At 44.8% G+C, this 23,825-nt stretch overlaps 1 protein-coding gene across 2 annotated transcripts in view; it reads left to right on the top strand.

The window, feature by feature from the left end:
* Positions 1-23,825, top strand: part of LOC119657302 (LIM/homeobox protein ttx-3) — a 340,552-nt gene that overhangs the window by 218,135 nt on the left and 98,592 nt on the right. For both annotated transcript variants that reach the window (XM_038064153.1, XM_038064163.1), the window contains exon 2: positions 1,191-1,213. The gene's annotated coding sequence lies outside the window, so the exon portion shown is untranslated. The remainder of the gene's footprint in view (positions 1-1,190; positions 1,214-23,825) is intronic.

Genomic DNA, 23,825 nt, shown 5'->3' on the forward strand with positions numbered 1-23,825 from the left:
CAGGTCCAGCATCACACAATCAATTACATTCATTTCTGAGAGTCCGATTCAAATTACACAAAAGCACGCTCCAATATGGCTGAAATCGAGTCGTACTTTTGCATACCAGTGACTTGTCTACATGCCGTCCCCAAAGGCTCCTCATATATCCTTCGACGCTCGGTCGTATCATGACTACGATGACAACATCCTTATCGTTCCGATCCCGTTTCATTTAATCAAAATGAATTTTGCAATTATCATCAATTTCCCATTAAATTAACTGACGAAATCATGGGAAAAGCTGTGGATGAGTCAACCGTGCGGAGGGGGGTTCCCCGTAAACAGCTCGTATGTCATTTATGGTATATGCACGTATATAAGTGTCACGTGCATGCTCATATCGAAGTAGTTTGTGACGAAAAAGGACTCAAAAAATCTTGAAATGGTTATGATTGGATCAAAGGAAGCACTGACCTCATGTGATCAGCGAACTGTCATGTAGGGTTTGACACTACCTCGCGAGGACTGCGTTTTTGACTCCGGTGCTTCACCCCTCTAAGGGAATGGATGGTTGGTGCCTTATTTTCCTCCTTTTTCATATTCTCCATCCACAGACTCCACGAAAAAAGACCAGAAGCAAGCAACGTTCAAGCGACTCCTGCAGGAGCAGATTGATCCAGACAAACTTTGCATTCACAAATGATTCAATATATGCGAATTATCCACGGTGATACCCCACCCTTCCCGCTTCGTCAACTCCCCTCGGTCTCATATCGCTGATTTCACGAATGGAAAATGCTGTTCTGGTGGAAAGTTGCGTATTCACGTATCCTTATGCGTATCCCTGCAGTCGCGTATGATGAACGAGTGTTTCGTTTAGGGTGGAAAGAAAAGATGAATGGCATCGCTCATACGTAGCCACGTCTAATTGAATGAGAAAGATTAAACGTCATCAGGATTTTTATTTATTCGATATTTGATTTGATATTTAATATCGATGGATTGAGGATTTCCAGGATATTGTGAAATATCTGTATGAAGTGTTATGATGAGCTTTTTTCAGGCGTTGTGGGTGGGTCTTTTGTTCACGTGCGAGTAGATGCCTGGAAATATTGGAAATTTGATTTCATGAATGAGATTTACCTTCATACGTCCCCTCCTCCATTTAAATGAGCAATTTTTTAATGAATTTCATTTCTGTTTTCCAGATTGACTCCCACCTCCTGCATAAGTAAGTATTCCACAAAATTGCTTAGTAATCAGTCCTAGTTCATTAATAATGTCGAATTCTGCGATCGAATTATCGTCATCACCAACGGCGAAGTTAACTGGGGGGAGCCGCAGCTCCGAGCACTCAGGCCATTGTTAGGCCCATTGTACTATCCCTGTAAGTTGCCTATTCAATGGCTTCCCGCCTACGGTGTTCGCAGGCTTTAGCGAATCTTAGAACATTCTCCAGAGGCAGAGAGTGTGCAGATTCTTCATTGAAGAAAACCTTGCCAAGGCGTCTTCGTCTGAGATCTGAGGATGCCGGGCAGCTGCATGAAAAGTGCAGGGCCGTCTCCTCCTCCTCCTCACATTGGCTGCACACAACCGAAACCACTACCCCAATCTTTTCCGTATGGTAGTTTAAGGGGCAGTGTCCCGTCAAAAGCTTTACTAGGGTTTTCATGTCCCACTTCTTAAGTGACACCAAAAATGCCACTCTAGTGGCACAAACCAACGGTGAAACAACCAATATCCGTTCTAGGCCTGCCTCAACGAGGAACTCCAGACATCCCGGTTTTCGTTGAGGTCCACCAACTGATATTCCTGAAAGCTCTCTGGGTCCTAAACTACACCAACGCTCCATCTTAGGCACGGTCGGATTATATCCCATAAATTTAAAGTCTATACTTTGCTGACTTTGTTTCATATTTCGGCGTTTCTCCTAGAGCTACCTACTGTTTTCCTTGTCTTATTTTGGCCCCCCTGTCACGGTTTGACGTTTCGACGGTGGTACAGCTCAAATTGAGCCTTGATCTCCCGGATGCATCGCCTTCAATTATCTCGATCCAAACACCGCGTAATCTAGTTAAAAACTCTTAGAACTGATCTGCAATCTGTGCCTATTGAGTCCTCCTAACGTTTCTTTGGCTTCCCTTTGGTCGGCTACAATCGACTCTGCCCTTCAGCACACGTCTCAAGATCCTTTCCTCGTGCATTCGTTCGATGTGATCAGCCCAATGCAATTCCCGGAAGGTGGGTCGTCAAATTCGCTAGCTGAGACTGGAGCGGTCGCCTATTAGGGGTCTACATTTCGTCCGTCAAGCCGTCACCTTCCTAATCATACGAGGAGCTCATCGTAATTGCGTTTCCACAGTACAAAACTATAAGCGGATCCGGTATTGGATCCCCAACGATCAAATTATGATTAGCAACGAGCTTCAGATACCTTACCTTTGTGAAATATTCCAATCAGGAGAGTCAGCAGTTTATGGCTGACCTGCCTGCCGTCCGGATCTTTCCAAGACTCCTCCTCCTGCACTGCTCAGTGGATTATGCAGGCCCTTTTAGAACGCGAATGTCGAAAGGCCGAGTTTCAAATACTTTGAAGGAGGATGTTTATGTCTTCATATGTGTGGCTACGAAGGCTGTACATCTTGACTTGGTGAGCGATCCTTGAACCGAGGCATATCTTACTGCATTTAGGCGGTTCATTCCGAGACAATGCCTCTACTTCGATATCTACAGTGATCATGGAACTAACTTTGTCGGACCAAAAAAACTAGATCCACCGGAAGATGCAGGATGCAATAATGGCGGCATCAGAGAAGATCACAGCTGTAACGCAACCAAGCGTTACTTGGAAATTTATACCAGTCGCCACAGTAAAATTTGGTGACCTTTGGGAAGCAACCGTGGAATCTGCAAAACGCCATTTGAAGCGCGCATCTGACGTGACGAAGATTGTTCCGACTTTCCAAGAGTTTACTACGATTCTCCGCCAGTTTGAGGGATGCCTTAATTCTAGGCTGCTCGTTCCACTCTCTAGCAATCCAGATAATGTTGAGACTTTGACTCCTAGTTCAACGACCAATTAATGTGATCTCGTAGGCAGATCGCACTCAACGGGACCTTTATAAGAGATCGCAGCAGCTTAAGGCCATCCACCAAACATTTTGGAGAAGATGGTCTCAAAAGTATTTGCACCACTTCCAGGTCCAGAGCAAATGGGACAAAATGAACCCAAGTGTCAGACCCAATCAGTTGGTATTGATTCAAGAAAAGGAGACACCCACGATGATGTGGCCATTGGCGCGTATTAGTGCGATCCATCCAGGAGACGACGGAGTAGTCCCAACGGTTACGGCTCAGTATCACGGTTCTTCAAGGAAACAAATCGGTGTGGTGAACCTGTGTCCCTAGTACTACTAGTAGAGCTACCAAACCACTAATAGGTGGAATCTTCCGAAACAATTCCTGCTAAATGTAAGCCGTCAACTTTACCGCCCAGCACGAACCACGCGAAGCGAGAGTTTCATAACAACCTGTTGGCAGTGGACCCTAACCATCCTTGCCGGAAAGAACGGTTTGCCAGCACACGACAAGCAGCAGTGGAATATCTGGATGCAATCTTCGACATTAAAACGCTGGGTTACAGGTCCAGGAATGACGTGATGTCAATGTACACTACAATCCGCAATTGTCTCGCCAGAGTAGGTAACCTAAGGTACGCATATTCGAAGAGTTCATGTGGGATCTTCCTATTCGAAGAATTCATAGAGAATGCAAGGAATTTCCCGATGGTGGACAGACTGTGCGCAGCCACCAACTACTGCTAGCCATCCAAACACAGCCTCCAACCTCTCAGCCTAAGTGCAAATTGTTTTTTGCTTTGTCAAGCCTACCAACAAAACCTGCTCTTACTGCAAACAGAAACATTCACTATTTGCCTGCGATGTTTTCAAGAAGTTTACCTCTGAGGAAAGATGTTGATCTGCGAAACAGGAAGATCGTATCCCCGAACTTCCAATCCAATTTCAACCTTCTCGTGGAGGCCTGCGTAATGGACTCATTAACGACTTTACTTCCAAACGAAGGGTCGATTATCCATAAATCGAAACCGACTTCTGGCTTGCAGATGTGCCAACTTGAATGTTAAATCAGGAATTGATTTATTCTTAGGATCAGAAGTCTTCGAAGAGATTTTTGGACGAGGTTTGAGGAAGGGCAGACCGTCGTTAGCTCAGGAAATGAAGCTAGGATGGATCTTGTCTGGAAAGTGTGGATGTAAGTCTCGGATTGCGCCGATTATTTTCGTGGCGATTTACTTTAGCTGGCATTAGCACCCGCAGTTTAGGCGCAGACTTCCTGTGTCTCTACGGGATGTTGGTGGACCTGCAGAATAAAACCTTGATAGGCTCCGTAGTCGCCAGGAAAAATTTCCTATTGAAGCAGGTGAAATTCCTTGGTTACATGATCAACCCTGGCGGAATTCAACACAACCAAGACTTGTCTGGACACCACACAAAGGACTCCCGCGAGATTGCGTGGTCTACTGAACACGACCAGGCGTTTGAAACTGTCAAACAATAGTTTGTCGATGCTACACTACTGGCAAATCTGGCAACCGTTGGGCTTCTTTTCGAAACAACAAAACCCAGCTCAATGTAATTGGGGTGCCTTTGATTGTGAGCTACTCGTTGCGTACCTCTCTATTAAATACTTTCGTGTCTTCCCTGAAGGCAGGCCGTTTTCTGTATTCACGGACCACAAGCCCCTAATTTTTGCACTTAAATAAAAGCCCGATAAAGCGTCTCCTCGTCAACTTCGGCAACTGAGCTTCATCAGCCAGTTTACTTTTGACATCCAACACGTGTCTGGAAAAGACAACGTCGTTGCGGTCGCTTTGCCATGAATCTCGGAGGTCACAGTCCCCGGGGCGGTCGATTATACGGCAATCGCAAAGTCGCAGAAAGACAACGCAGAGCTTTAGAGCCTGAAGACAAATTTAACTTGAAGAAGTTTCCTATCTTCGGCTCAAACACCTATCTACTCTAGGAGAGCTCGGACAAGGAACCCAGACCATTTTGCCGGCCTATTTTCGCAAGGAAATATTCCACGCAGTACACGATCGTGCATACCCAGGTATCAGGACGACGAACAGACTAGTTACCGGAAAATATTTCTGTAAGATCGACATGCACGTAAAAAGGAAGTAGGCGTATTCCCTCGGTCGACCAACCATACCATCCACCTCGAGATAATTGACCCTTTGCGAGATTCGCACGGATACGAGCATTGCCTCACCGCGCTTTGGTGTACCATCCGTAATCATCACGGACCAGGGAATGCAATTGGAACCACCGGCTGCATTGCCGGAAGTGTAAACCTCTACCCTGATGCACTGAACTACCAGCGGCACATCCGTCGGCCTGACACGAGGTTGGTCAGTTACACTTCTCCGCCTGCAATATAACCAGAGCCATCATGAAACTCCCAGAAATTACATAACCACAAATAACCAAGCCAGGAACACCAGCAATTATCCTGAAGCATTCGTGATGGTTGTCACGGTTCTCATAATACCTGATAACCTCTCGTAAAATTTCTTGACAAGAATCATTAATTTCAGTCCCTTGCAAGCTCGGTTCTGATCGCCCTTCTCAAGCGCCAACGGCTTGACTGGACTGCTACTGACAAATTTCTGACGTAGGTCTTCCATCAGTCACTGTCGCCCGACTGTATTTTTAAGTCTAAAAATGGAGCAACCCTTGACTGGTCTTGACAACTAGATTCTTCTATGTTCCGGGGCTGCTCAAGTGTTCGCCGTCCTATGTGTGTTTTTTCTTTCAAAAATCGAAAATCCACGTGACCAGCGTAGTTTTTGGACTAATATAAAGATGAAGGCTTTCAATCCGTGAATATGCACTGGAAAGAGAAAGGTCCCCCCGTTTCTAATCTCGTTGAAGAATTGCTGCGGTCGCCCCCTTTTACAAGGCCACTCTAAGTATGGTTATTTTCATGTCAAAACTTTAGGATTTAGTTTTGAGCCCAATTCCTGCATGGGTACCATGAAGGGGTTTGAAGAGAGAGCCGGGAGGTCCTCTCTTTCAAATCTGGTTGAAAAATCCTGGCGAGCACTTCACTTAAAAAGTTACGGCGCTTTAAATGATGAGTTTTTGTATATCCCCAGGGTAAAGTTGGATTTGCGAGCCCAGGTCCGGAAGGGGAGATGATAAAGAGGGTATGTAGATGGAAAACAAGATCCTGTCTTTCTGCCCGGCTAAACAACCATAATGGCTGCTACTCCTTAAAAAGTTATGGCGCTCAAAAATGGGACTGTTTTAATATCATTTATAAGCTTATAAGTAGGGCGTTGTACAAGGGGGGCTATAGAGGGAGACCGACTCCTGTTTTTCTATCCATACCCTTCGTTCAGCCTGTGTGGTTGGGGTTCAAAATTAAACCCTACTGTTTTGACATAAAAATAGGCCCACTTTGAGGTGCCTTGGCTTTTTGAGGGGGGTGATCATCACAATTATTGGACGGGACTAGAAAGGGAGGACCTTCTTCTTTCCGTCTCATCCCCTTTTCCTAACAGCACAGGGTTGAAGATTCAAACTTTACCATGATGATATTAAAAAAAACCCCACTTTGAGGAGCCAGAACTTCTAAAGGACGCGACCACCATGAGTGTTTATCGGGGTTGAATGGGTGAGCTTCCCGCTTCTCCTTCCATAAACTCTTCACCCCCTTGGAGGACCAAACTTTCTTCCAGGAAATTCGAATAGTTTAAAGATTTAATGCTCAGTAGCCCAAGGTCAACTAGTATCTTCTATAGAATAAGCCATATTTTGAATTTGTATCGCTTTTACTCTATTAAAATCAACAGAGAATCCACTATTTTCCGCGAATATACCCACCACGATTTCCAGCATACACGACCCCCGACCAATGTGTGCAGTAGAACAAGTTGACGGCAGATTGGCGACATCACATCGGCTCACTAGTGACAAACGGACGAGATTTATTAATTAATTAAAAACGACAGGCCATAATATCGCTCTTTTAATTAAGTTCATTATTTTTAATTGGATGCGGTTTGTTCTTTCGTCGGCTTTCCAGTCTGAAATGAAAGCACAAATTGAAGTCGGTCCCCGGGCCTTATCCAGCCGGAAACCGTCATGGGCTCGGGTCGATTGAGGTAAGGCGGTCAAGCCTTGGGCAGACAGTGGTAGCTCAATCTCCTTTTGCGCTCTCCTCCTCCTACCCATCGTCCAGGCCCCCAGTAAATCCAACGTAATGGATTACTGCATGCAAATAGTAACAGTTGTTGCCTATTCAATGAGCGCCCAGGCATTCATCGTTTTTATGACATTATTAGCGTGTTGATTGCCACCTATGTGTGCCTCCAGGACCGCGCATAAGTCTGCAAGGGGTCCGCGACAACTTTTAATTAGTGACAGGTAAGAATTGCCGCTAATTGAATCGAGTTCCAATATGGCGGACCGATGCGGTGAAGAGACGCCATGACGCCATGTTTAAAAAGCTGCTTGAAGCGGGAGTGTGGCAGTTCGGCGAATATTTGTCAACACAGAACAGAATAGTTTCCATAAGCAACCAGTTAACTGTGCAATTAAATTCTTACGGTCACAATAATTGGACACTATGCAATTAGTGGTTATACAGTGTCTGAAGTGTCGCGTTGATGACGTCCCGTAATGGGGGAGCCGGACTACCCTGGGATGATTGTAGTATTAGTGGTTTTTATAGTCACTACGGCAATCTACAAATTCAGATCTATTTTGATTTATTTATTCGGGTGGGAATAGTCAGATAGTTGGGCGGTAGACGCTCGAAACGCTTGCAGCTGTTGAGATCTGTAGCACTTCTGGCGGTTTCCCTCGCATGTGGGCATCCATGTACGTTGAATATGTGTGACATAAACAAATCGTGATGCTAGATAGTATCTGAACTGGAAGCAGAACTATTAATAGTACTCATAGTCCACCGACTGACCACTGAATGGTCCCATTCCGATGATCCAAAGAACCACGGAATCATGCGAAGATACAGGACTGATTCCGGGGGGCTCTTTTTTCAGCCCCGACTTAAGAGGAATTAGGCTACGAAAAAACGCAAATGGGGAGGAGGATTCCATAGAATTCCAGTTTAAAATAACGCAACAAGGCTAGAAAACAACATGCCATATTCAGAAGCTAACGAAAATCCAACTATTCTCGGTCACGAATCGCCCAATCTATTTCAGGAGCTGCCCGCACTTCAGTGAATAAAACCGAGAAATTCAGTTATTTGGGGAACATACATGAATGGGATGGTTAATGTTGTTCAGATGTTAGCCCGATAGAAGGACATAATGGGATTGAAATGTCAAAAAGGAAATCTGTGACGCGTTTCTTGCTATCAACCCCACCCACCTATCACCAGACCACATCGGTGCGATTAGAGAAATCTGAAAATCCTTTTACACATGTACCCAAATGTTTCATCTCAATATGCGCGAATTTGTGAAATTTCAATAAGACAACATCCATTCGCCATTAGTCTCATTCCACGGCACTTTCGGGACGATACAGTTTCACAGAAGTGAACAGTATTGAAAGCAATTCGAGCAGATTATCTAAGTAAAAGCAAAAAAGTCGTAATAGGACCACTTCTGTCGTAATAATGGAGCATTTGGCATGGAAAGTTTGTGGACTTTTTTTTTATTGGAGTGTGATGGTTGCCTGGACGTCTAAGAACTTGGAACTGACTTGTTTGACTTCTCACTGCTTGCAGCAATCACCGGAAGTAGGAGTCCTTGTTGCTAGCCCCGAGAAGCAATGCTTCAGGCATACTCCATCATGGCAGATCCTCGGCTCTCTGCAAAAGGCACCGGAACACGCCGAACGTACCGCGCTGATATTAAAACATAAATCAAACGATATCTCATTAAAATATAATTTACGGCCTGGATATAATACCCTCATTTAAACACTTAAATGCCGCATTGTGTGTCCTTAATTAAAATCCCTCCACCTATCCTATCTGATAGTCTGCAGCCAGCCAGGAGTAATACCATCGAAAACTTTCCTGCAATACTACACCGTTGTGTTCGGTGGCGGTAAGATGTCAGCTCTCACCCCCTGTCTCATGCGACCGAGGTTCTGTGTGTGTGCCTCTACCAAGGCATTCCTTCCCCTTCTTCCAGTCCTTCCGCTCACAACTCTATCTCTACTCAGGGAATTGTGCAATAGCAGGAAAGGAACTGACTCAACACCCCAACCTGGCTTTCTTCCCATTTTGCACGACAACAATGGGAATTGGATTGGGTGCCGGGCCTTGGGGTGAGATAAGAGGCAGCAGACGGGGTGGTGCGATAATGACACTGTTTGGCGATTGTAGGTCGCTCGGGATGGTAGTGCCGCAGCGAAATGGCGATGACTTCGCTCATCCGGACTTCATTCAAGACATTATTCCCAGATACAATCGGGGTCTATGCTCTTTCCGTTAATTGTTCCGCGTCGATGAGGAATTGATTTTACACGAGAGACTCTCGTGAATGGAAGATGGATCTTGGGTTTGTTGTTTGCATTCAAGTAAGCTGGTCGTCGATATCAGCAGCAAGGATTATTATGTTGATAGAAATGGAAACATCTGTAGAGCCATTAGATACTCTCCATTTGGAGTTTTATGGGACGACGTATCTACACGGGTTACCCATATGGGAAACCAATGGGAGCAAACAACCCTAATCTGTTGTCTATTGGTTTGAAGAGCATATGATTTTCCGCCAATATTCATGTCCTTTTTCCATCCTCTGGAATTTCTAGCCCAGAGTAGTGAAGGTAATGAAGAAAACGTCGACAATGTCCTCAATGTCGTGGAGATTGTTATCGCACTTCAGACACTTGTCTCCAATTCCTGCCCCACACTTTCACCCTTCAGGCTCTTAGGTCGCACCGGCACCTTGCCCATAATCCGGCCGATCAATTCTGAACGGTGTAACACATTATGTGATTACAAAGCAGATCAATGTACTGCTAATACTACCCTCTTGAAAGTGTACACAATAAAGTTGAGTGGGGGGTGTCATGTGTTTTCCATAGTTTTCTCTCCCACACATAATTCACGGGTTCGTCGCTTCATTCAATTTGTTCGCCTGCTTCGCTGTGCCATTCAGCCCGAAGACTGTTGTCAGGAGTGATAGCTACCCACTGGCAGTCTTTACGACCAGCCCGGGAAATAGTCCTTTAAGCTCCCTCGTGCAGTTCCAGCACTAGTGGCTGTACAGCCAATGTACAACGTTCCATAACTGATAGACAGACAAAAGGGGGCACATCATATCACGTGCGTATGTCGATAATAATTGATTCATTAAATTGCCTAGGAAATTTAGGGGTGTTTCGAAATCACTTATCAGGGCATTTTTCGTAGTAAATTCATGTCAATTTTAGGTGATTCGTTTGATTAAATTGGAAGATAAACGATAAAATATAAGTGTCCATGCTGAGAAAACGTGTAATGGCAGGTCAAACTTGTACATGTGCAGCGGCGTTGGGGGTCAGGTTAAAGGGCTTTCGTTGGAAAATTGGAATAATCACTTAACCTCACTGGGATGTAGAAAACTGCAGAAGTTAGGACGGTGATTACATAATGGAAATTCAAGACATACCTTAAAATAATAAATGCCATGTTTACTGGGGACAGAAAAGAGCTGATTTGAAACCATGTAGTTTGCTGGGAACCTACTCTCCTGCCAACTTTTATAACTCTTGAGGCAAAAGTCGGTATTACCTTTGGGACTTCCCCAATTGAAACTTCTCTTTTCCACGAAATCACACCAAGATCCTCCAACAAATTGTCAGTGTTCTGGAATTCACCAACGTTTCACCGAAAGAATGGTCTACCCCGTAGTCCTGCCTCATTGATATCGCAAACTTTCTAGGCAAAGTTTCTTCCCCAATTTGAATCAAGTGACCTGCCTGCGGCAATGTGCTCATTTTTCATGTAACTCCGCAGCTCCGCATAGTAGTGATCACAAATTAAGCTCCTTTTTGCGAAATTCTCAATATTAACGGGGATATAAGCGTTTAAAGTTTTTCCCCAGATTCCTCCAAAAATCAGAAATTTTCCTCGCACCTAGACCCCACAACCTATATACCATTTTGAAGCTCAGACCCTCTACCAATGGTAGTGATCACAAATTAAGCTCCTTTTTGCGAAATTTTCAATATTAACGGAGATATAAGCGTTTAAAGTTTTTCCCCAGATTCCTCCAAAAATCAGAAATTTTCCTCGCACCTAGACCCCACAACCTGTATACCATTTTGAAGCTCAGACCCTCTACCAATGGTAGTGATCACAAATTAAGCTCCTTTTTGCGAAATTCTCAATATTAACGGGGATATAAGCGTTTAAAGTTTTTCCCCAGATTCCTCCAAACATCAGAAATTTTCCTCGCACCTAGACCCCACAACCTGTATACCATTTTGAAGCTCAGACCCTCTACCAATGCTAGTGATCACAAATTAAGCTCCTTTTTGCGAAATTCTCAATATTAACGGAGATATAAGCGTTTAAAGTTTTTCCCCAGATTCCTCCAAACATCAGAAATTTTCCTCGCACCTAGACCCCACAACCTATATACCATTTTGAAGCTCAGACCCTCTACCAATGGTAGTGATCACAAATTAAGCTCCTTTTTGCGAAATTCTCAATATTAACGGAGATATAAGCGTTTAAAGTTTTTCCCCAGATTCCTCCAAAAATCAGAAATTTTCGCATATCACCCCACGTTGGGCGCCATTTGTAATAAACCAGAGGGATTTGTGATGGTCAAATGACTACCCTGAGTGACCGGAGACGAACTAGTAGAAAAAGCTACCCCAAAACCCGAAAGGAATTGGCCAAAATGACCCGTGACGCATCAAAGCGCTCAAAGGACCCTCCCTCCCCATTCCCGACCCAGGCTAGCACAGGGAGGTGCAAACATGTGTCGTCCGAGCGCTTCGATCGAGCTTCGATATGTGCGACCAAACCTTCACGATTAATTTAGCCAAGTTTTTTTTCCCCCTCTCTTGGTCCGGCCACTCATTTATTACAATCGCTTTTAGATTGTCATAAGCTGTCCAATTCTCATCCGAGACCGAGTAATTGACGATGATCGTCCTCTCAAATGCAATCAATAATTGATAATTTCTCCCACCTACGTTCCAAGTTTCTCAAGGATACATGAAGTTTGACAGGATCATGGTTTTGTACAGTGAGAGTTTCCATCCTATAAGCGGAGGGTTTTCGACAGACTGAAGTAGGCTCTCTTGGCTGCCAATAGAAGCATGCGGATTTTTTCATTCATGTTGTTGTCGGCTGCGACTTTTGACCCTAGATGAGAGAATGATTCTAATTCTTTGAAGGAACTCCTACCTGTAGCTGATCAGTTTGATTTGCCGCAGGTCTTCCTTGTGTTGATGCATAGAAAAACGGGTCGTTCGCACGAAAATCCATCAACAGTATATCCACTCCCAGTCGCGGGAAAATTATTTACAAGTACGGTCCTATAAGTACTTAGCCTCACATCCAGATGGCGCCACTAGTGCAAAAGAAATTCACTAAGGGGTAGTACATTTTCAAAGACGGCTACTGTCAAAATTTCAGCCAAATCAGACTCATAATTTTATTTTGACCGCGTATGTATCTACGGATTTTAGAAAAATAGAGAAAGAGCATTATAGATCGTAAAAAATTGATTTAACGAGTTTCAACATGGTCACACGTCAGTTTTTTATAAGCCACGCCCAGGTACCCTGAAAACGACTACCAAAGAGGATAACGTGACTAAAATTTACGATCTGTTTTGACCGCCTGTTTCCGCGGATTGCAAAGAAAACTGAGAAGGAGCTATATCGACCGTGAAAAAATAGTTTAACGAGTTTCGACGTAATCACACATAAGTTTTTAATAAGCCACGCCCAGGTGCTCCGAAAATCGCTACCACCGAGGATGACGTGACAAAAATCCTCGATCTCATATGGGTAGTTTAGTTAGTTTAGTTTGGTTAACTGGGGGGAGCCGCAGCTCCGAGTACTCAGGCCATTATTAGGCCCATTGTACTATCCCCGTAAGTTGCCTATTCAATGGCTTCCCGCCTACGGTTTTCGCAGGCTTTAGCGAATCTGAGAACATTCTCAAGAAGCAAAGAGTGTGCAGATTCTTCATTGAAGAAAACCTTGCCAAGGTGTCTTCGTCTGAGATCTGAGGATGCCGGGCAGCTGCATAAAAAGTGCAGGGCTGTCTCTTCCTCCTCCTCACATTGGCTGCACACAACGGAAACCGCTACCCCAATCTTTCCCATATGGTAGTTTAAGGGGCAGGGTCCCGTCAAAAGCCCTACTAGGGTTTTCATGTCCCACTTCTTAAGGGACAACAAAAATGCCGCTCTAGTGGCCCTAGGCTCCCTCCTAGCGACAGCTAGGGATCTGCCCAGGAGTTCAAGCAGGTGTGAAGTTGCGTTCGGAGGGGCATGGGGGGCCTGTGATAAGGATAGACAAAATTATTCAACGTGGAGAGACGAACCGGGTACATCTAATCTTGGGCCCTTTCCCATCCAACTGCGACCGGACTATTTATTAGACCCTAGTCAGCCCCGCCCAGAATATTTGCGAACTCCTGGACCAAACCGCTCAGAATCCTTCTTGGATCCCAGCCAGACCCGGGCAAACCATTTTGGTCCTTCGAGCCATTTTTCCCCTTGGAACTCAGGATATCGTTTTAGACCCGCCCCACCAATCCCAGATATTCCAATATTCAGTGGGGATATCAGTCAATACGAACCATTCAAAAGCCTTTTCAACTCTGTATACGATGGTTCTGAAATCGGTTTTGCGGAGCGCTTAATGATGCTTCAGAGCAAGTTAAGAGGCGATGCAAAACGTGTAATCGACCATTTAGGGATATACGGAGAGAATTACCAACAAGCATGGGTTCTTCTTGACCGAAGATACAGTAATCGACGGGCCTTAATAGAAACGGAAATTCAGGCGTTAGTTGACTTACCTCAGATAAACCAAAGGGAGGCTAGATCGCTGGGAAGAGCATTGGATACCATGCGTTCCGCAGTTCAGAACCTACGGAAAGCAGGATTCAATGCAGATGAAGGTATTCCATTCATTCCGTTCGTCCTGACGAGGAAAATGGATATGACAACTCGAAGGGAATTCGACTTAACGTTACGAGATCCAAAAATGCCCGTTACGATAAACGACATCGACCAATTCCTAGAAAATAGATATGTGGTCATGTCCCCCGGTTGGGATGGTCTAAGTAGGATATCCAAGGCGGAGGATCTTGGGAATAAGAGAAAAACCCAGAAGGAGATAGCCTTGCTCTCCAAGTCGGATGGTGAAAAGAGAAACTGGATTAAATGCTTCTTATGTATGGGGAAGCACTTCACAGCCCAGTGTCCTCAATTCATTGAAAGTGCTGACAAGGAGAAACTGCTCCGCCGTTATCATGTTTGCATTTACTGTCTCTCCCACAAATATGTCAGGGGGGAAGCGTGCAATAAACGCAAGAATCTCCAATGCGAAATATGCAAAGGGCAACATCTTACTGCCATGCATCCGTGCAAAGGGGATAATCCGTCTTCTGCTGTTCATCATGCCAAAAATCCGACAGCATTGTCATGGTTCGGAACCGTTCTTCCAACAGCTGTCGTTAAGCTAGAGGCAAAAGAAGGACATGCCGTTCCAGTTCGGTGTTTGATCGATCAAGGCAGTCAGAGCAGCTATATAACCGAAGATCTAGTACAGAAACTTCGGTTAAAAAAGAAAAAGACCAACATCGAAATTTCAGGGGTAGGTGGTGTGTCAGCAGGGAAAGTGTCAGCGGTTGTGTGTCTCACCCTTAAATTGGACGATGGTTCCGAGGTCAGCACTAAAGCGTTAGTAGTCAGACGGGTAACTAAAGGTTCCCTTCCACAGGTACCGCCGCAAGTAAAGGCGTTGTTTCAAGGGAAGAAGTTGGCGGACCCCGTAACGGAACATGCATCTCATGTTCCAGTTTTATTAGGGTCTAGTATCCTTCCACAACTTTTCGTGAATGGAGTAGAAACCGTAGATAGTTTCCTGCTCCAGAACACGAAATTGGGATGGATTGTGTCTGGTCCGGCGGAATCTCCGGTATCGAAGTTCACCTCAACACATGTCACTATCAAGGAATGGGAACAGGACTTAACGGCTTTTTGGGATATGCCCCTAAGTAGAAATGAATCTAGTTGCATAGATGACGAAATTTGTGAGGACCTATTCGTAAAGGGTCATTACCGAAAGAACGATGGCCGATACGTGGTACCGACCCCGTGGCGACGAGATAATATTAAACTAGGAAACTCCTACCACAAGGCTGTGCAGCACTATCTCGGTCAGGAGAAAAGGTGGTTGAAAAACAAAGACCACAAGCTCAAATCGGATGAGTTTATGGAAGAATATTTTAATTTGGACCACATGGCTGAAGTTCCAAAGCGTCATCAATCTGACACTAGCGGCGAGGTATATTATATCCCGTATTTAAGCGTGGTTCGCCAAGAGGCCACGTCGACGAAATTGCGGAATGTCTTCAATGCTTCCAGTTCGACATCAAATGGTGTGAGCCTTAACGAGATGATCCATCCCGGTCCAAAGTTGCAAAACCATATTTTCGACATTGTCACTAGAATACGCAGGTTTGCGTATGTATACTCTAGTGACATTACTAAGATGTATCGGCAGATACTTTTGAGACCGGAGGATCAGATCAAGCTTAGGTTTCTCTGGCGGGCGAAGCCTCAAGAACCGATAAGAGAGTTTTACTTGAAAACGGTGACCTACGGGTTAGACTGTGCACCCTGGCAAGCAATTCGAACGCCTCACCAGGTGGCGGACGACAATGCTCCTGATGAGGAGGTCAACTGGATCATCAAGAACGCGTTCTATATGGATGATCTGCTGCACGGGGCGTCCAGTATAAAAGAAGCTCAAGAGGTCATCCGGAAAATCACAGAAACTCTAGGGAAAGGCAAACTTCCTCTAACGGAGTGGGCAGTCGTCAGGTATCAACAAAAACTACTCTTTGGGAGGCAAATTTTCAGAATTCAGAAGGGATTAAATATCGAGAAAAACCATTGGCTGTCCACGCTAAACCCTTTTGTCGATCAGGTATCTGGGGTTCTCCGAGTGGGAGGAAGATTAGAGTAGGCGCTCATCCCGTTTGAGCAGAAACACCCTATAATTCTCGGGAAGTGTCACCTAGCTGACCTCATAATTCAACATGTTCATAAGTTTCACCAACATTGTGGGACAGGACTCACAATGACTATCATCCGAAGAACTGTATTAGAGGATGCGTTAGGTGCGTTCGAATGCGAGGAGCCACTATAATCCCGAAAATGGCAGACCTCCCTCCCGAACGAGTCAGGTCATCCGCTGTTTTTGAAAATGTGGGAACCGATGTGTGCGGACCATTTCAAATAAAAGCATCAAATTTACGGACCACAAAATTTATGAAAGTCTACATAGTGGTTTTCATCTGTATGTCTACTAAAGCGATGCATTTAGAGCTCTGTACGGATCTTACCACAAATGCATTTTTGGCTGCATTTCAAAGGTTCGTAAGCCGGCGAGGCCAGCCGAAAATGATTCGCTCCGACAACGGCACAAACTTAGTAGGAGCTTCCAAAGTGCTCAGGGAAGCCTGGGAAAGTTGACCAGTGAATGCGAGGAAAGGTTGGCTCAGCGTCAGATCGTATGGCATCACAACCCCCCAAGAACCAGCCACTACGGAGGGCTGTTTGAGGCAGCAGTGGGGAGTCTAAAACGCTACATAAAGCGGATGCCTTCAATTTCCAACCTGACATATGAAAATTTTCAAACTGCCGTCTGCACATGGGAAGCAATATTAAACAGCCGACCATTGTATCCGCTGGCTGATAATAGTCATGACCTACTGGTACTAACTCTTGCACATTTCATCATTCAAAGAAGCCTATTGTCGCCTCCGGCTGGGGAAGGTCTAAACGAAAGTCTCCCAGCAACCAAAAAATGGCTTCGGATCCAGGAACTGCAGAAGCATTTCTGGGTCAAATTCGAGACTGACTATTTGGGGTATCTACAGAAGCGGTATAAATGGAAGGCCCCCGGTAGGCAACTGAGGCCAGGTGAACTTGTTCTAATCAAAGAAAGTGGTCACAGGCCATTAGATTGGAAGACCGGGCGAGTGTTAGAAGTTTTTCCAGATCTACAGGGCACCATCCGTCAAGTAAAACTAAAAACTGCTGGTAGGGACAATATACATCGTGCCGTGCATCAGCTCGTTCCCCTTCTTCCAGAAGAGGAAGCCGAGCCCTCTCAAGCGCAGGAAGCAGATGATAATGCGTTAGAACCGGACAAGGTTCCACCTAACATTCCCTCCCGAACGCGAAGCGGAAAAGGATGGAAGTCGTGGTCTCTAGCGCAAGTGGCTACTCTGCTGTGTATATGCCTAATGCCCGCCACAGTGGTGTCCTGGGCAGTGGACCCGGTCTTGGAAACCAGAGTTTTGGAATTGGGATTAGTGCAGGTAAAGGCATTTGACTTAAAATACACTATTGCAACCTCAGTAAACCTCACACGTGATCTCGACACAATGTCGCAACAGTTGGAAAAGTTCCATAGGATATGTGAGCGGCAGATGGTGGAGGAAGTCCAAGAACATTGCAACGAGCTGAAACTTGCAAGCGAACTGCAAGTCGCTGATGTTAATCGACGGTTGACCGCTTCCTATAAGGTCAACCGAGTTAGGCGGGCCTTTGGTATAGTCCCCCTAATATCAAGTAGTTTATTGAAAACAGGTATATCCCAGGTCTCTTAGCGGCGGGGACAGTTGCTTACCTTAGTTACCGAGACATAGCTATTCGCGAGGAAGTGAACGCTCTTAGACATCAACAGACAAAAATCGCAGCGTTAACGTTAAACATCACGGACCTAGAGTACCATCAGGGCAGCAGCAGCAGCGGATCGGCAGTACGGGAGATGGGGTGAAGAATCGACAAACCCTATAGGTACCGTGTCACCCGCAAATTCCTCAGTCTAGAAAAATAGTCCCCCATTTGAGAAAAAAAAGTTCTCTTCCGCCATCACAACGCTCAAGCTCACACCTCGCCACGCCCAAATTGGTCGAATGGAGCTACGAACTGCTACCTCATCCACCGTATTTTGCAGATTTGGTCCCGCGCGACTTGTTTTTATTTCCAAACTTTAAAAATTCACTTGCCGAGCAGAAATTTGAACGGAATGATTCAGGAGGTTGTCACCGCCATGCAGACCTTGATAAAACATATTTTTCTGACGGTTTAAAGAGTTGGAGCGTCGCTGGGTCAGGTGCATCGAACTTAGTGGAGACTATGTTGAGAAATAAATTGTAACTTTTCCAAAATTTTCGTTTTTCTTTTGAAGGCTTGCCGCACTGTCCTCGTAGATATTTATTCGAGAGGTGAATTTGCTTTTTGGTACACATGCTTCCCGTCCTTTGAGCTTTCATTTTCCTACCGTCCTTTAGAAGCTCCTTTTATATTTGACAATTACGAAGGAAACTGTGACTCAGTTCTCCCTCAACCTCAGCATTTCCGCAACTATACTCTCCGGGCTCACGTTCCTTCCCATTGTTTGGTTCAAATTTTTTCATTCCTTCGTGTACCTTGAGTAATGAAGCACAACATGATCTAGCTCCTCTGGTTCGCTACCGCATCCAGAACAAGTTGACGAATAATCTAGTGCGATGGAATGAAGATACTGCCTGTAGGAAGCACCATGTCCAGTGAAGAAGGGGGTAATGTGGTAAGTGGTGTCACCATGTTTCCGTTCAAGCCACATCCTAATGTCCGAAATGAACGTGTACAATTCAGGTCTTGCCGCGTTCCTCCATACATCCTGCAAGGGAGAGAATGCTCACTTCTTTCGCTAGAATGTCGAATAGGTTCATGCACGACGCTATCATTACCACCTCATTTGATGTAGTTCGCAAAACGCAGCAGACCCTCAAACCATAGCCGGTTAATCAAGTTTACCTGCTTGTGCCGCTAAGAGTTTGCAGATCCGCCTAAACAGGTGACCCGTAAAGCAGAAGGGATCACTCCACTCCGGCTAGACGTAATTAGCGGTAATTTTTGTAAGCGGCGTGGTGCCACTAGCTACCTTTTGGTAAGCATACTCTAGATGCTCCCTACTATTCGACTTAGAGACGACTCCAATTTTCACTTTGGGAGTGTTCTTCTCTCTACTTTTAGTTATTAAGGTCGTTTCCATTTTCTCATCCGCCAGGTTCAGCTTAGCCCTTTCCAGCTTTACTATTATTTTAAACCTTTACACCGTCTGCAGGGGCTTACTGTAACAACTACAGCTAGATCGTTGGTAAAGCCATAACTTCCTTTTCGGATGAGATTCGCAAGCACTCCAGTATCCATGGCATTTCACAGCTGCGGACGCCCTACCGAACTCTGTCGTATCTCTCTTTGGGGATCTCATTTGTTCTGTTTGAAGGCATTTCTCGACCAAACTTGTCAATTATCCAATAACACCTATATCAGCTAAAGCGTCAACGTGTGTTTTGCGAGATTTAGCACCCTCGAACAGCCATTATTGCCTTTGACGATGGGGGGGGATGGGTAATTGTCTCAGATCTAGTGATATGATGGTGGTTTATTGAGTTTAACTAACTTTGTTGCTGTTGCTGTTTTCCACTGATCAGGGAAAATTCCTCCAGCCTAGTCTTCACTGTCAGCCTGAAAGCTTTGTTTTTTGTTAACTCTACTGCATATTTTCCGCAGTTGGCCCTCACTAAGGAAAGGTACTACGCACTCAAGGCGGGGTTTTCCGGTTTTCCCTTGAACATCCGTTGTTTTTACCCCAATAGCTAGAATCTCAACTGGGGAACGGTCACCTTCTGGACATAGTAGTGTCACATACTTCCACCACCCATTGGATGATCCGGGTCACTGTTTTTCTGGGTGTACCACTCAGGCTTGGTGTCGCGGAAAATGTTTCCTCCCCAAAAGAATTCACCGACCAGCCGCGAAAACTACTTTTCATTCTGTGGAAACTCTTTTCCCAGATTAATTCGCCTTTGATCTTCATGCAGACCGTCTGACGGTCACTATGACTATAGTCCTCACGAATTTGCAAGCCAACTCATCTGGCTCAATTGGAATCACCTATATCAGGTAAATTATAGAACCAAGGTGCCTTCTTCTAAAAGTGTATGAAATCCCAACATTTAGGGGTTCCATCTTCAGCACTGTGAAAACCTTGATCGAAACAGGGCTTATAATCGTTGTTCAGCTGCCTTAATCAAGAGTCTACTCGTTGAAATTACCTGGTATGATTATCAGCCAATATCCTTTCGCATCCAAAACTCGAGCAATTAAAATTTGCTCATACTCGGCAAGTGTAGAACTGGGTGGAATAGCTGTACATATGAACTCCATTCACCTTCCATCTTATGGATCTCTCCTTTGGGTACTCCATCATTCCCTGGAAGGCTTGTTCTCTGCAAGTCAACAGCGTTACTTTTCCTATCGATCTTTATCCCAAATGGCACAATCGCAATTTCGAAATGGCTTCCTGATTATGGTCACATTTCGCGCAAATGGTTTACGAGAGTAAGTCCGCCTTCTCTTTGTACAGTGCCCCCGGTCAGCTTCTCCTACATTGCTTCGACTAGTCGTTGGCACTAAAGCACCATTGTAGTGCCACCTGCTCCATAAGACTGACTCCAATGGTAGACTTATAATGACAGTTTGCACCCCACCATAGGCTTTTTACAGCGTTTTTGTCGCTACCTAGTGAAGGCCGACAAAATCGGACTCCTTTTCCAAAGCCTAGAGAACCTCCTTAGTGATGACCTCATCCAGGTTGTTAGGACTGTAGAGATCTTCGGCCAGCTAACCGTTATATCTGCTTCCTGTCCTAAAGTTACATTTTTGGATTTCATGACGTCCATCATACGATCCTTTCTTTCCGACCGTCTGATCCTCGCAAATTGGTGAGTCTACCTTCACGCTCCTGAGAATATCAGGGGTATGACCCGTTACACTATTTGGGGACGATAACAACCTCTGGCCATATCCTCCCCCGATTGTATTCTCATTTGGTCTCTCTTTTCCGTGGTGTCACCTTTCTCCAGGCTTCTACATTCCCTTTGTGGGGTCTACATCCTTTTTCAGGAATCGCGTCCACGTGTGCTTCGCTGGCAACTTCAGCTGCCCTCCTTGCTTGCTCCACTTTCTTGTCAGTTGAGCCCCTTTTTTTCTGCTCTGTTGATTTGTGATATAGTTTCCTTATTTGGTGACCTCTGCTAACACACCTTCTACGCCACTTGTGATTTCTCAATTTGTAAAATACCTGAATTGGTGGTGACAACTGATGAAGTCTCCCATTCACCACGCTGATGGTTAAGTACTTCCTCAATCTCATTGATTTGAATGGTCACGCTATCTACCGCGGCAGGAGGTGCAAAGTTGTGACTCATCCCATTTACGCCTTAGTAAAATTACGCGCCTGGTTTGGTCACTCTCTGTACTTATCGATTTTCCAGTATTCACAGCATTCTTTTTCTTTCTGTTAGGTTGTTTTCCAGCAAGTCAGAGGTCCCAAAAACCATCCTCACCATTAATGGGTCGGCTTGCAGTCAGGGTTTAATCAGTTGTTCGATAGCTTTTCGCTTAGTTGAAAAAGTCTTCACCGCCATGCTGATTATAGAGTCCTTATGTGTCTGGACTCATTTCGAAGTTAGTCGTCCTGTTTCGCTTCGATATAAATGTTGATCTGACCTTATGAGGTATACGGACTCTTCGCGTCAAAAATAACCTAAAGGCAGTTGATATAAATTGGTCTATATCATTAAGTGCTCTCGGCGACGTTCAATAAACAATTCTCCGGACACTTTAACATCCGGTCATGCTGTTCCCAGGGCAGAGGTGAGGCAGGGTCTAATTAGTTGTCTCTGCCTTGGTACAAAACCGTAGTCGTCTTCGTCCCTCTTTTAATTTTTGGACTTTGGGTGTTAAACCCAAAAAGAGGAGTCCGTGGACCGTAAAGAGTGGCAGCATGTTGCTCTCCATTTGGTCCGGTCTGACATTGACTAGATGTGGACTCCTCCTCAACCTCTAAACAAAACTTTAACCTGATTAAGCAAGATATCCTTCCTGAAGATTGAAACAATTCTCAGTTTTCCATATCACGAATGTGTACTGTACAAAGTGGTCCTACTGCTCAATACCAGATAGGTACTGGCTGTGTTATTCACCACCCACGAAATACAGTATGGCTGCTGCCAGGTTCTTAGGAAGGAAACACCAGACTCATGGTTGAAATAAATCATGGAGGGTCCCTGAAGACCCATAATTAGTAGTCACGTCAGAGTTTTTTTATTCCTGGCCCAAGAGATAGCTCCGGGTCGGGAGGAGTGCTCCTTTTAATCCATCCCATCCCCTAGCGACTTTAATTTCCTTCTACCGCATGCTATCCTTTTTTGGCCAATTTGAACGGGGGAGAAGTGCTTTCGATTGCATGGTCAGCCAAATAGCACAGGATTGAAACATTGAACGCTCATATAGAAACCTTTTGACTTCAATCAGATCAAATCTTCTACGAATAGAAGTGGCGATCCCAATCTAAAAGAACCTAGAATCAATTGGGGTTTTTTTAAAGTCATTCCTTTAACTATGGTATCTTAATCATGCTTCTCTTCTTCTCTTAGTCCTTCCTAAAAGTTCCACCAAGGTGGAAAAATTCTTGCCCATGTCAGTGTTTAGCCTTTTTTCGGGGAGAGTTTTCGAGATGCGAGGTTCTCGTAAAAGTCCTTCCTTCAAAATATTGGCGTTGTCCAACGACAAAATGGTGTCCTGGCTCTACTATATGTCTAGCAACCGCGCATTTTATGTGTGATTGTAACCGGCTTTTAAGTAGGTATCGTCAGCTAGTAGAGGTGACCCGGAATCCACGTTTTTGTAGTACCCTTCACAACAAGGTAGTGGATAATGGCGTGGATTTCGTACTAGGTGAGAAATTGGATCGATATTTTCTACAAGGGATGATCCTGGATCAAGGGTTTTCAATAGACTAACCTCGAATTGGTCTCATTTTGAAAGGGGGAGTCAGATTACACAGTAGCCAATATAACGAAAAGCTATTCCCTACGCAGTGATATGTCCCAGTACGCTTACTTTCTGGAAGTACCTTGTATCTTCTAGGCTCCTTCTTTCATTCATGGGCTAAGGAAATAAAAACAAGTCGGGAAACCAGAAGCTGGACACTTCAGGTACGAAAGGTTTTGTGTATTTCTTAGTACGTAGCACGTAACATATCCATATTATGTGAGAGTATCCACTTTCGGGTGATATTGACATTCATAGTCTTCAATTTTCAAAGGAGCAACAAATTTGAGGTATTATAACTTTACTAGTAATAGTGCGATTTACACCAAACTTGGTAAGATCATGCTCCATATTATAGCCTATATCACTGCAAAATTGGTACTAGGATGAACGTAAGGGGGATTTCTAACCAACAGGTATCGGTATGGAAAGTATTTCGGAGCCCAGGCACAATATAGTGGCAGCCTCTTGATTTTTTTTAGATTTTTCGGTTTGGTAGTTTCTGAGAATGGCCCCCTTAAAGAAGTGATCACTTTCAACCCCCCGCGCTCCCCGCCCTTCCAACGAATGTCAAAACTATGATCGGCTTTGAAAAGTACTAATCGAAACCTTTACTTTGATACCCCACATGACTATATTTGATGAAAATTTTACACCCCCCTTTTGCATGTATGGGGACCCCCCCTTAATTTCG

The sequence above is a fragment of the Hermetia illucens genome, chromosome 1, assembly GCF_905115235.1.
Source record: "Hermetia illucens chromosome 1, iHerIll2.2.curated.20191125, whole genome shotgun sequence".
NCBI classification, from domain to species: Eukaryota; Metazoa; Arthropoda; class Insecta; order Diptera; family Stratiomyidae; genus Hermetia; species Hermetia illucens.